Source organism: Mus caroli, unplaced genomic scaffold (assembly GCF_978045245.1).
Source record: "Mus caroli unplaced genomic scaffold, Mus_caroli_1 scaffold_18, whole genome shotgun sequence".
NCBI classification, from domain to species: Eukaryota; Metazoa; Chordata; class Mammalia; order Rodentia; family Muridae; genus Mus; species Mus caroli.
This window is the reverse complement of record NW_028227273.1, coordinates 35,709,204-35,722,715: the sequence shown is the minus strand read 5'-3', so window position 1 is coordinate 35,722,715 and position 13,512 is coordinate 35,709,204.

The following is a 13,512-nucleotide window of genomic DNA, read 5'->3' as shown; positions in this document are numbered from 1 at the left end:
CTTTTCTTTTCTTTTCTTTTCTTTTCTTTTCTTTTCTTTCCTCTTCTTGCCTTGCCTTGCCTTGCCTTTTTCCTTTCCTTTCCTTTCCTTTCCTTTCCTTTCCTTTCCTTTCCTTTCCTTTCCTTTCCTTTCCTTTCCTTTCCTTTCCTTTCCTTCCCTTCCCTTCCCTTCCCTTCCCTTCCCTTCCCTTCCCTTCCCTTCCCTTCCCTTCCCTTCCCTTCCCTTCCCTTCCCTTCCCTTCCCTTCCCTTCCCTTCCCTTCCCTTCCCTTCCCTTCCCTTCCCTTCCCTTCCCTTCCCTTCCCTTCTCTCTTTTCTTTTCTTTTCTTTTCTTTTCTTTTCTTTTCTTTTCTTTTCTTTTCTTTTCTTTTCTTTTCTTTTCTTTTCTTTTCTTGGATATTTTCTTTCTTTACACTTCAAATGTTATCCCCCTACCCAGTTTTCCCTTCAGAAACCCCCTATCACATCCCCTTCCCCCTGCTTCTATGAGTGTGCTCCCCCACCCAGCCACCAACTCCTGCCTCCCCACCCTGACATTCCCCTACAGTAGGGCATCAAGCCTTCACAGGGCATTTTTAAGGACCCTATAGTTTTTATTTAGTTTCTTTGCATGTGAATTGTGTCTCTGTTGCATGCTTTTCTTTGTCTCCTTTTTCCTCCTCCATTTGTTTGTTTTGTCCTCTTCTCATTTGTATAATCTATAATTTTTCCTATTTTCTTATTATCATCTTAGAAGCCCGTTTTGTAAGGAGAGAAAGAAAAAGGGGTGTGGATTTGCATGGGTGGGGATAGGGGAAGGATTTTTGAGGAATCCACAACGGAGTAATCAGAATATATTGTGCAACAAACAAACAAACAAACAAACAAACAACAGGACTATTGTCAAAGACAAAAGAGAATGTGCTAATTGTCTTCCCACAGTAGCTCCCAATTCTTCCCTCTCCTGCTGTGTTTCCTGATTGAAAGCTCTTTACTCTGCCACTGTCAATATGAGAATTAAGTGGAGGACCATAAGCACTAGAATTCCAAATGGAACTAATTTGAAGGAAGCAGAGGTTAGGACAGAGCATCACAGACTAAATACCTTCTCCTAATCTTTGTCACTTTATCAAAGCAGAGACAACAGCATTGTGGTAAGAAAATCAGTTCAACTACAAGGACTGAGAGGCAGCGTTAATCCTTAATACTCTTCACTGTAACTGGAACACAATTATTTCTTACATTATATCCATCATTCAATAATATTATAGCATATGAAGACATCACATGAAATTGTAGCTTTAAGAACTAAAATAGGCAAAACCAATTCCTTTTCCTTTTTTTTTTTTTTTTTTTGCATATACTACAACCCTCTGGATGGAACCTGGGGGAAAAAAAATGAGTGTTTGAAGCATTAAGAGTTCTAGATTTTCAGGATGTATTATCAACTTTTGAAAATAGAAGAAAACTATAAGGTGTAAAAGAAAATGTGATCAAATGGAGACCTGCAGCATGTTTATTGATGAAGTAAGCATTTTATAACAATGAAAAATTTCCTTCAAACCACTTTGTATCTTCAAAGCAGACCCAGTTAAAAAATCCAAAGGGTTTTATGTGCTGTAGAAATGTGCAAACTGACTTAAAAATCATGAGAAGTAAGGTTGCAATAATAACCCAGGAAGCAAATTCAGTGATAAATATAAGGAGATTGGAAGATAAAAGAAAAATTCACATATAAACTTTTACATAAATAAAAATTTGATATGCCTGATGGACAATAAAGCAGCAGAAGGAGGTTATTCAATAAATTATATCACACAATTAGGATTAATATAAAAAATTGTCATGATAAATTATGTAACTACTGGAAATGTTATAAAGCAAAATTCAATGTCATTCTGAGCAGATTATGAGTATATTATTATCTTATTATCTTATAACTTGTTATAAAAATGGTCCTTAAAAGAGACAAAGAAAACATACAAGTTTGATAAGAATAATCCTGTACTGCTTAGAAAAGTTGTGGTTAGAGTGAACAGCATTAAGTAAAGGCTAGCCCATATAATTATACTGGACCAGAAAACTTCCTGTCATCCACTATTTTTACTGTTCATTTTCTATATTTAGTTACTTATGGATATGTAAATACTTATCACAACCAGCACACTGACAGGCATAATGGCTGGGAACAATAAGGTACAACACATAGCATATGTATGTAATAAATCTACAATTAAGGTTGATTTGAATCAACATATTGACATTTGCACAATGATAAAACCGTCTAAACACACCCTTCTCATATATAGCAGACATTAAGTGATAAATGGTTAGTGTGTCTATTATTTTACTATTTCTTTTATGTTTTAATATTATAATATACTTACATAATTTTCCTTTCCTTTTGATTCCTCTACACAATCCCTATATACCTCCTTACTCTTTCAAATGTATGCACTCTTTTTTCCTTTTCATTAATTATTGTTCACATATGTGCCTGCGTATATATGCATATATATGAATATATCCTAAAATATATTGTAGCACATTCTCCAACAATATCAGATTGATTTTCTTTTATATTGGTTTTATAAACTACTTAATTATATTCTTGTGTATGCTGTGATAATTTTTCACATTAAAGCCAATTGTGTTATTATAATTTATTGAACAAATCTTTCTTTTTCTTCCTTATTATCTATCAAATGTATCAATTTTCCATTTATATGTACATCTCTATCTCTTGCTCTCTCTCTCTACACACAAACACACACACATATTGCAGAAGAGAGGGGTAGAAATATTGTAGGAGCTGGAAGAACAAACATTCTGCAGCGATTTCATTTCTTTTATGCATGTAGGAAGTTACACCCAGGAACTCTCACCATTGTGATTGCCTAAGCATAAGTTGAACAAGGACACAGCAACATACATGCACACCTTGGTGGGCAAAAACCCATGAGGTCTCAACCCAACACAACAGACCTTCATTTGATGTGTTTCTTGAATTCCATAATCTTTTCATATGTCTTAAGATTTCCACTGGTCCTAAGAAATACACACACACACACACACACACACACACGCATGCACACACACACTCATACATATACACACGTGTATATATACATCTTCATGCAGATGTTAATTGATTTCTAAAGTTCTATTAATCATGATAGTCTGAAAAGGAGCTATATTATCCACAGGTTTGTCTTTGGAGTATGATGAACTATAGCACCAGTAATTTGTTGATTCCCACAGTAGTATGGAATAAACTTGATCCAATTTCAGATTTGTCTGATTCATTAAGTAAACATGTCATCTTCATAATTAAATTAAAACTTATAAATGAAAATCACAAACCATGAATACTTTTTAGTATGTTTATATTAAAATATGTAAACAGCTAATGTTAACTACACATGCTTTTCAAGTAATTGTTGTAAAGGGAGATATTATGCTGTTCTCTTGATTTGAAGATTTAAAAAGCTAGCAGGACAATAGTGGATTTATAAAAGTTCTCCTGTATTATTTAGAAATTTATGATCCAGGAGACATTTTTAAGGGGATATTTTGCAAGCATCCTGGTGTATGGGTATATAGTGACATATATTACATAGGTAGAAAGTTGTGCCCTTTCTTGCTTCATGCTAATGTTGGCATTTTGTTATACATTTAAACAGAGATTTTGATATTAATTCAAGTTGTGACCTTAACTTATGTTGATTATACTTTGGCTACTGATAAAAATATGAGTCATGAACATGACCCTAGATGTTAGATGGCTTAAGGAGAAATCAATGTGTGATCTATGAAATTCAAAGGAGTAAATATAGTAATAAAAGAACACTTAGTTTTGTTTCATCCTATGATTTTGACTTTCTTAAGAATTAAAATTTATAGAAAATTTATGTTCCTGGCTGATTAAAATATTCTGATATTTTCATTTTGTTTCATTTCAGCCAAAAGATTTTGAAACAATTAATAACTATGAATATGATGCTATTTATTCTGTCCTTTTACATGATTTTTTTTTGATAACTCGAAAGTAATTCCTTTAGAAACTTGAGATAATGTCTTTTCATATATAATCATACAGAGAACTCGGGGGCAGATAATAAGTGGTAAATCTATGAACATCACAAGCAGATAGGCTATGTTTTCTGTAACCATTTATAAGAAAGTGTTAACATTTAGAAGATAAGAAAGAGTTGGTTGAAAACCAAGGGAAGTAACTCTTGGTACAGTGTTCATCTGTGGAAGTTTTACTTGAGATTCAACCGAGAGCTTGTGCTCTGCTACTAGGAAAACCCTGCTTTTAAAAAATATTCTATAACTGAACTCAGTTGTGGTGGTCTGATGAGAATGTCCCCATGAAGCTCAAGAACTGAATGTTGTCTCCAGTTGATGGCCATATTTGGGAAGGTTGTATAGTCTTGTTAAAGGACTTATGTCACTGGGGGTATGTTTGAGATCTCATAGTGGGGTGATTTCTCAGCTTCCTGCTCCTGCTACCATCCTTTCAGCCCTGATTGATTCTTATCCCTCTGAATCCACAAGTCCAAACAAACCACTCCTTCTATAAGTTGAGTTGGTCATGGTGTTTTATTGCAGCAACAAAAAGTAGCTAATACAGTTGTGATATTTCATCTCTGTTCCATGTGTTCAAATGTGTTTTCTAACATAACACGTTTTAAGAAGATGTGTACGTTGGACTAATTTTTTCTCTTCAAATTCACAAGCTATGTTGTATGCATTTACCTTATCTCCATGAGGCTTTGAAGCACATGTCTACTGTTGAGTGGTCTTTTGTACTGAAGCTTAATATATTCTTTTCATTGCCCATGAAAAGCAGTTGTCTCCTCTTACTGAGAACCTGAAATCATATCCTGGAGCTCTCAGAACAACTCTACTCTCACCAACCTGTAGTCTCTATTTTCTACTAGGTACACTTAATTCCTTCAGAAGTATCAAACTTATATAGTCACAGAGCTTATTTAAGGAGGTGATAGATAATCCACTTGCTAGTTTTGAGCTGTGTGGCCATAGTTGGTCTAATGTGAATGATATCCTTGTCCTGAAGTAACCCCAACTAACCTTGACTGAGCAGTGCAAGATTTCTCTTAGCTATATACATATATTACACAGTTCATACATGTAATGGTAGCTTGAACCAGAATGTCCCCCAAAGTCTCATATATTTGGATGCTTTGATCTTCAGTTAGTAGAACTGTTTAGGGAAGATTAGGAGGTGTGGCCTTGATGGAGAAGATGTGCATGAACTGTACCACTGGGTATGACCTTTGAGGTTCCGAAGCTCACACCAAGGTCTAGTCTCACACTCTTTTACCTAATGACCATGAATAAAAAGGCTTTCAGCCTCTGCTCTAGCCCCATGCCTATCTGCTTCCTGCCTTGATAGTCATGGACTAGCAAGCTCCCCATTGAAATGATTTATAAATATTGCCTTGGTCGTGGTGTTCCCTCACAGAGATAGAACAGTATCTAAGACACCTGAAAATGGATTTCTTATTACTAGGTCCAACTCAAATAATAGAGGGGATCTGTAATCCTAAGCTTTGGATAAACAACTAATCACTAAATATAAATTGTTGACTCTGCTATTCAACACCAAAATTTAAAAAATATTATAGAGAAAATAACCAAACTTGACTATTAAAAACTGGCAGTGGGTGTTCTCTTTAGTTATGTTGAGTTTAATGTTTCTTCTGAGAGTCATGAAACTAATTTAACCTTTGAAAGAATAAATGTAGTAGCATGGGCATTGTCTCAAAGGAAAGCATGATCTGGTGAAAATTTGCTGTCTAATGTCTGTTCTCAGAGCAGATGATACATGGCATGCACAAGACTGAAAGGAAGGATTGCATTTAGATTTTCCTTATAGTTTTACTTATTGGAAAGAATCTACTTAACTTCAGCTTGGGTAGATGGCAGAATGGAACATCTGCATTCTTCATCTAGAGGGAGCTGTTAAAAAAGCTTTGTATTCTTAAATTGAATGGTGGGAAATCCTATTGAACTTTATAGCGCATGAAGAAATTCAAGTTTTCTAAATGCTATCTAGATGACTATCTTACATTGTTTTAGATGGGCATTTTTTTGGACAGAGTAAGTTGTTATAAAACAGATGAAACCCTAAATATGTTTGTCTATAAATTTCATTTCATTTCAAAGATTTTTTAATACCTCAGGCTATTAAATGTAAAAGCTTAGATGACCAGGTATACCTTTTTGATTTGCAATCAATTATGTTAATAACATCATATTATTGGATTATGATCCAAGGAAATGAATATCATTTACCACTAGTATATTATTAATCAAAGTCCAATCAGACGAATGCATTACATTTGGTGCTCTGATATGCATAGTCCTACATCTTGATTTTGGAGCCACAGAAACCCATGGATGTGACACTATGGTGTGCTGAGAACTCTACTAGCTTACAGAATAATGGCACATATAAGGCATTTCTCTGAAATCCACTTCAATGAAAGATACTGTTTAAGGATCCCTGAATGAGTTACAGCCTGGTGAGATATAAAAGCAAGAAAATCATTAGCATAGACAGTAGCGGTACTAGGCTGCAGTGCTTTTATATGCCAATTTAATGTTTGTGACTATGCTGCACAGATTCAGCCCTTCATAAACCCATTTCTATGGTAACAAGGAAATGTTGAAAGCCCTTAGCATACAAGGAAGACTTTAGAAATTTTTGACTAGTCTAAAGAATACATTATCTTCTTTTAATGTACAAATTTGAGAAATTGAAAATTACTGAATAACACATGAAGCAGAAGATCCGACATCTTATAGATGAGCTTGCTGAAAGCCTCATTTGATAACTTATTAAATGCAGCTGGTGTACCTAAAAGTAAGACTAAAGGGGAGAGAAAAGAGTGAGTCTGTAAAATGCTTTAGTCTAAATAAGCCTTCAGTTCTTTGGTGATAGAAGGTAATGCATCCAATCTTCCTGCTGGAATTTGCTTTTAGGATCTCTTACAGTTTTTGTACGAAATACTGTGAGACGCAGCACAGCTTTCAGGACCACGTAAACAAAGAAAAGATAACCCCTGGAAACTTTTAATAATCTGGTCGGCATGTAAAAGCCCTCTTCAGAAATTAACTCTGGGGACTATGGCATTTATTTTCTCATAACAAGGGTGAATCGATTGTTGAATGGTTGAAAGCACACAGTGCATATTGATCTGTTCATGCATAGCCACTTTCTCCCAGCAGGCACTGTGCTGCTTGCAACATATTTTTAAATAGGATTACTACGCATTAAATTACAATGACCTGGAGCAAAGGTCAACAAAAGTAAAATTGCCTTGGTTCATCATAGTTTGAAGCACTGCCTTGGGTGGGTTGTTTTTCCTCATGGAAGTTGACCTGAGGATCTATTTGGATGACTGTGTCAATGTATAGATTGGAACAAAGCAAAATCCCTAAAACTTATTCTCACAACTGAAATGTCAACCTGACCAACTGCTCATACCATAATAATGTTTTAGGGAGTTTTTTATTAAACAATCTTTTTAAACCCAAGCAGCTAAGTTTTTGTAAAGCCACATACAGAGTCCTGACCTATGAAATTAGATTTTATTCAATGTTAGAATGCAGATGTATTTGGAAAGCTGTATTCTTGAAATGAGCACAGAGTACGTTGTATACCATATGTGATAGAAGACAATCTTTTGGAGATCAGCGAGAATAAATTAAATGTCTCTCTTGATTTTATGAGCTAATAGGATAATTTTCTGTTTTATTTACACTCTTTTTTTAACTCTAATAGTGAGAAAGAATAAAAGTAGTTACTTTAAGAATTGCCTAGAATTTTAAAGGGAGTATCTTTAAAATTAATGTAGGAGAATAAGAAGATGGATCACAGGGCTCCCAATGGAGGAGCTAGAGAAAGTACCCAAGGAGCTAAAGGAATCTGCAACCCTATAGGTGGAACAACATTATGAACTAACCAGTACCCAGGAGCTCTTGACTCTAGCTGCATATGTATCAAAAGATGGCCTAGTCGGCCATCACTGGAAAGAGAGGCCCATTGGACTTGCAAACTTTATATGCCCCAGTACAGGGGAACGCCAGGGCCAAAAAAATGGGAATGGGTGGGTAGGGAAGTGGAGGGGAGGGTATGGGGGACTTTTGGGATAGCATTGGAAATGTAATTGAGGAAAATACGTAATAAAAAATATTTAAAAAAAAGAAGACATGTCATGTAGATAATTAATATTTTTCAAAACACAATTTTCACAGACCAGGGTTTATTTGTTTGTTTTATTTGTTATTTTATTTATTTACATTTCAACATTCATTCTGCTTTCCAGTTAAACTTTCTATGCCCTCCCCCACCCCCTCTTCTGTGAGGGTGCTTCCCCACTCACCCACCCCCTCATCACCCTAGCATTCCCCTATGCTGGGCTGGGTCCTTGAGCCCCAACAGGACCAATGGCCTCCCCTCCCATTGATGCCAGATGAGATAATCCTCTTCAACATATGCAGCTGGAGCCATGGGTCCTTCCATGTGTACTCTTTGGTTGGTGGTTTAATCCCTAGGAGCTTTGGGGGGTCTTGTTGGTTGATATTGTTGTTCTTTCTGTGGGCTTGCTAACCCCTTCAGTTCCTTCAGTCCTTCCCCTATACCCTCGATCGGGGTACCCAAGCTTAGTATAGTAGTTGGCTGTGTGTTTGATACAGTTTCACCATGTATCTCTGGTTGGTTTGAAACTTGCTCTGTAACCCAGATTGGCCTCAGTTTCTCCTTCTGCCTTTTGAGTACTAGGACTAAAAGGTATCCATGACTTCACCAGGCCACACAGTATATTTGACTACTAGAAAGAAATGTTATAAAGACTTTGTTTCTCTCTTTCTGTCCATCCATTATTATTCAGCCATTCAGTTTAAATGGCTATATAACAATAGCTCAGAATTTAAGCTCTGCTAATCCATTTAGGGGAACATGGTCATGTACCAACATAGTAAACAGTTCTCCGATAAACCCAGAAGTACAAAACTTTGTGAAATCCAAAGTTCTTATTCAGATAGTTTGCAACTCCAAATTAGTCATCCTCTCTGCCACACCCTGTTATTCATTATGGTTTCACCATGAGAAGAGAGATGTCTGATTTAATATGTCGAAAACGTTGGCATTGAGTCACCCACGTTTCCAGGATTGTTAAGGATAGGTGGTGAATAGCAAAGTTTCTTTGGAACATCATACTCTGGCTTTTATTGTTACTGGAGAATCCCACTGAGTCCCATGTCTTCTGGTTTGCCTTCTTATTCTTTACACAAAGACTTCTTTTTAAAAATATATATATATATATTTACTTTATTTACACTTCAAATGCTATCCTTTCCAGGTTTCCCCTCCAACGCCCCCCCCCCCCATACCTACTCTCTTCCCCCTGCTCACAACCCAGCACTCCTGCTTCCTGGCCCAGGCATTCCCCTATACTGGGGCATAGGACCTTCACAGGACCAAGGGCCTCTCCTCCCTTTGATGACTGACTAGGCCATCCTCTGCTACATATGCAGCTAGAGCCATAAGTTCCACTATGTGTTTTCTTTGGTTGGTGGAGAAGACACTGAAGGAATGACCATCCATAGACTGCCCCTCCTGGGGATCCATCACAAAGATTCTTAACTCTCAGTCAATCCTTGGACTATGGATGTAAACAGTTCTTCTCTTGGCTTTCCCTCTCTGCTTCCACCTTCATTCTTCTTTTCTTTCTCTTTCTGTTTTTAATACTTGGTTTTAGAGATAAAGTCTTGCCATGTAGCCCACACTAGTCTTGATATCCAGGTCCTCCAGGCTCAGTGCCCATTGTCTGAGGTTACAGGTGTATGCCATAGCACCTAGTAAGTTGTTTTGAAGTGACAATGTTGACTTTTCTGCCAGCAGTGTTTGTAATGTTTTTATGCTATCTCTGTTGTATAGTCCCCCCCGCCCCCATACTTCAGGGAAGTTTTAAGTTCTTCTGGATTTGCCACAGTAAGCTTTTCAGCAATCCCCAAATCCCCAATAGTGAATACTTAGGTCAGTTTCTTTTTTTTCTTCCATTTTTTATTAGGTATTTAGCTCATTTACATTTCCAATGCTATACCAAAAGTCCCCCATACCCCCCCAACTCCCCTACCCCCCCACTCCCCCTTTTTGGCCCTGGCATTCCCCTGTATTGGGGCATATAAAGTTTGCAAGTCCAATGGGCCTCTCTTTCAAGTGATGGCCTATTAGGCCATCTTTTGATACATATGCAGCTAGAGACAAGAGCTCGGGGTACTGGTTAGTTTATATTGTTGTTCCACCTGGTTAGGCATTTAATAATACATTGACTTACGATTGGAGACCCTCAGATAGAATACAAACTTTTTGTATCTAAGCAATTAGTTTTTTGATACTTCTCTTATATTTGGAACATTATTGGACATAAGTGCAAATGAGAAACCAGGCTGACTCCATTTTGTTCAGAAGCCATTTTAATAATACTCCAGTTCAGTTATATTTCTGTTTACTGTGAAACTGAAGTTTGTTTGTTTATTTTTCCTCATAATTTGGATGTACCTCACCCCTTGAACACAGAATGGCTATGTAACAGATGTTCCTAGAAGATTTCCTTAACTGCCTAGTCTCACTTCTGTAGCCATGCTTGCTTGCAAAAATCCACCTGCAGTGTTGCACTATAAAAAGAACCTGAGAAACTAGCTCAGGACTGCTCTCTTAAACTCGACTTAGGGAGAGACAGTTGCCAGACAGGCTGTGGTGAGCACAGAATAAAGTTTGCTTTGATTTGGCCATAATTTGTGGCCAGTTGTCTTTCTTCTTGTGTTTGTAGGATCAATATTAAGAAAACATTAGTTGAGAGTGGAAGGAAGCAGGGTTCTAAAGTTGAAGAACTTCACCTAGATTGTTATCTATGTGAAGATCAAAGTGTTCACTGGCCTTGAGATTGCCTCAGCTGAAATTCATGACCCTTCACTGAAGATGTAAAAGTGAGAGTCCAAAGCCATTTCTTTACATTTATAAAATTTTAAACTTCAACATTTTATTTTGACCTCAGAAATTCTACATTTTTATTCCTTGGAGCCTAATGATAATTTATTTTAAATAGACATTGTCTATCTTCTGGGAAAGGAGGAAAAAATGTAAGCTGAAAACTAGGGACAGGGGAAATGGCTCTGTAAGCCAAGTTCTAGGCATAGAAACATGAGTTTGATCTTGTATTTGTGTAGTAAAAACTGCATGTGCTGAATTGCTAATGTAGTCATCCTAGCACTGGAGACATGGAGACAGGAGGGTCCTTGGTGCTAACTGACTCGTTACTCATACACACTGGGTGAGCAACAGGTTGAGCAAGAGGTTCCATTTCCAAAAAGTAATATAGAAAGCAGCAGAGGAGAAACCAAATGTTAACCTATGGCCTCTCCATACACATGGCCATATCTGTGTTCACACATATGTGTTCACAAGCAAGATCATGTCCATATAATTATAAAATACATATACACAAATATACACAGAGGAGGCATAATCCTTTAGAGAGTAATGATAGTGTTTGTGACCTTGACTTCCTGCATAGTGTTGGACGGATGAATTAGAGTGTAAGTGTGGGTGTTCTTATAAACAATCTTGATTCAATTCCCAGAACCTATGTCAGGTGACGCACAATCTTCTGTAACTCTAGGCTGAGATCCTTTTCTGGCTTCTGAAGGCATCACACTCATAATTTTTCCACATGCACACAATATAAAAATAAAAATAAAGGAATTTATGCAATAGCTTTGCTTTGCTCCTGGTATGAGACAAGGCTATTCAGGTCTAGTGGTCAAAGACAAACCTACTACTTAAATACAAAATGTTAATGCAATATTTAGAAATCCTAGTAGTATGCTCATTGTAGGTCTTAGTAAAAACTAGCTACATAGAGTGAGTCCAATACAATGTATTGAAATAGGAAATGACAGGGGCACTTAGGAGACAATATCACCACACAAGGAGGGTCACTGCCCAATCAAGCTGATCAAGAACAATAATTTAAAATGTAACGTAACAGTTCCAGGAGTTTAGAAATAATGGGTGAAATAGTTTCATTCAGTTCCCTTGGATGGTTACAGATTATTAGACACTATTTTACCTAAACGTTTAGATCTTGTAGACCTCTGTTTGGTGTACAATTTAACATTATATATAATGTAACCTGTCTTTACCTTCTATCTTGATTATGTTTATTTGCTATCAGGTCATGGAAAGAGATTCTCAGAGATACCCCTGATTGACCTGTGTAGTCCTCTTAGATGAGAGGGGAGGTAGAAGAGATAGAAAAGCATTCAGCATAGTAACTGTTTTGTTCTTCTCTTTAGTGGTTACTGTGGTTCTTTTAAGAACCATGCTGAGTTTTCTCATTTCTTTGTCCTTTTGCTATTTCTTTTATTTCTTTCTCCTTCTTTTTGACATATTATCTATTTCCTTTAGCTAAAAATCCAATTCATAAACTTTGATGTATTGGCTTATGAGCAGACATAAGTATGAAAGCACAATTCAGTTTCAGAACAATAATGAAGAATGTGAATGCACATAATAAACAATTTAACTGAGAATAAACAATTTTTAAGCTTGAAATGAGATTGTACTTGATGAACCCATTGTATTTTGAAAGCATTATTAAGTTGGAGATATATGAAATATGTCTAACCTATTGAACAATATAGCACAGCATAATAGCTCAGATAGAATACCAAATGTTTACCCCCTTGACTGTATAGCTGACAGGTAGCTGTGATTTGTGCTTATTTCTAGGATTGCAGGACAGTGGCATAGTGCACATAAGTAGCCCAGAAAAAAATGCCCATGATGGTAGAACCAAGAAATCATAAGTGGAATCATTGTGTGCTAAGAATTGTTGGTATATTCTCCTAAATTACAGGACAATGAATAGAAACTACAGCCATACACCATATAAAAAATTTCAGACAATGATGGCTTGGGGTTGTGGCAGTGGTCACACAATGCAGCTGAAAATAATTGCCTAGGGACACCACAGTCACCATAATGGCCTTTTACAACACTGTGCTCACACATAGTAGCAATACTGATACAAACACATTGACCATACTTCTGATCATACAGATTTACCTATAGTACACTATGCTTGATAGTGATGATAAAAGCACATTGCTAGTTTACATATGCATGCATCACAAGTTCTGTTACTCTAGACTTTGCTTCTGCTTTTAAAGTCATTTTCTGCAAACTACAGGGATATTGGAGGAAAGCCATTTTAGTAAACCAGCATAATTCCTGGCTACCGTGTTAATATTTATCCTTATACCCACAGACAAGGGTAGTTGAGAACTTCATCAAGGATGCATCTCTGCAAAAATTAGAGAGTATTTACAGAAACCCATGACCATACAATGGAGCTCATTCCCATGGATACTTGTATGATACAACTCCCACTATGAATGCACAGCAATAACTGCAGAAGAGGGACCAGAAAGATTTC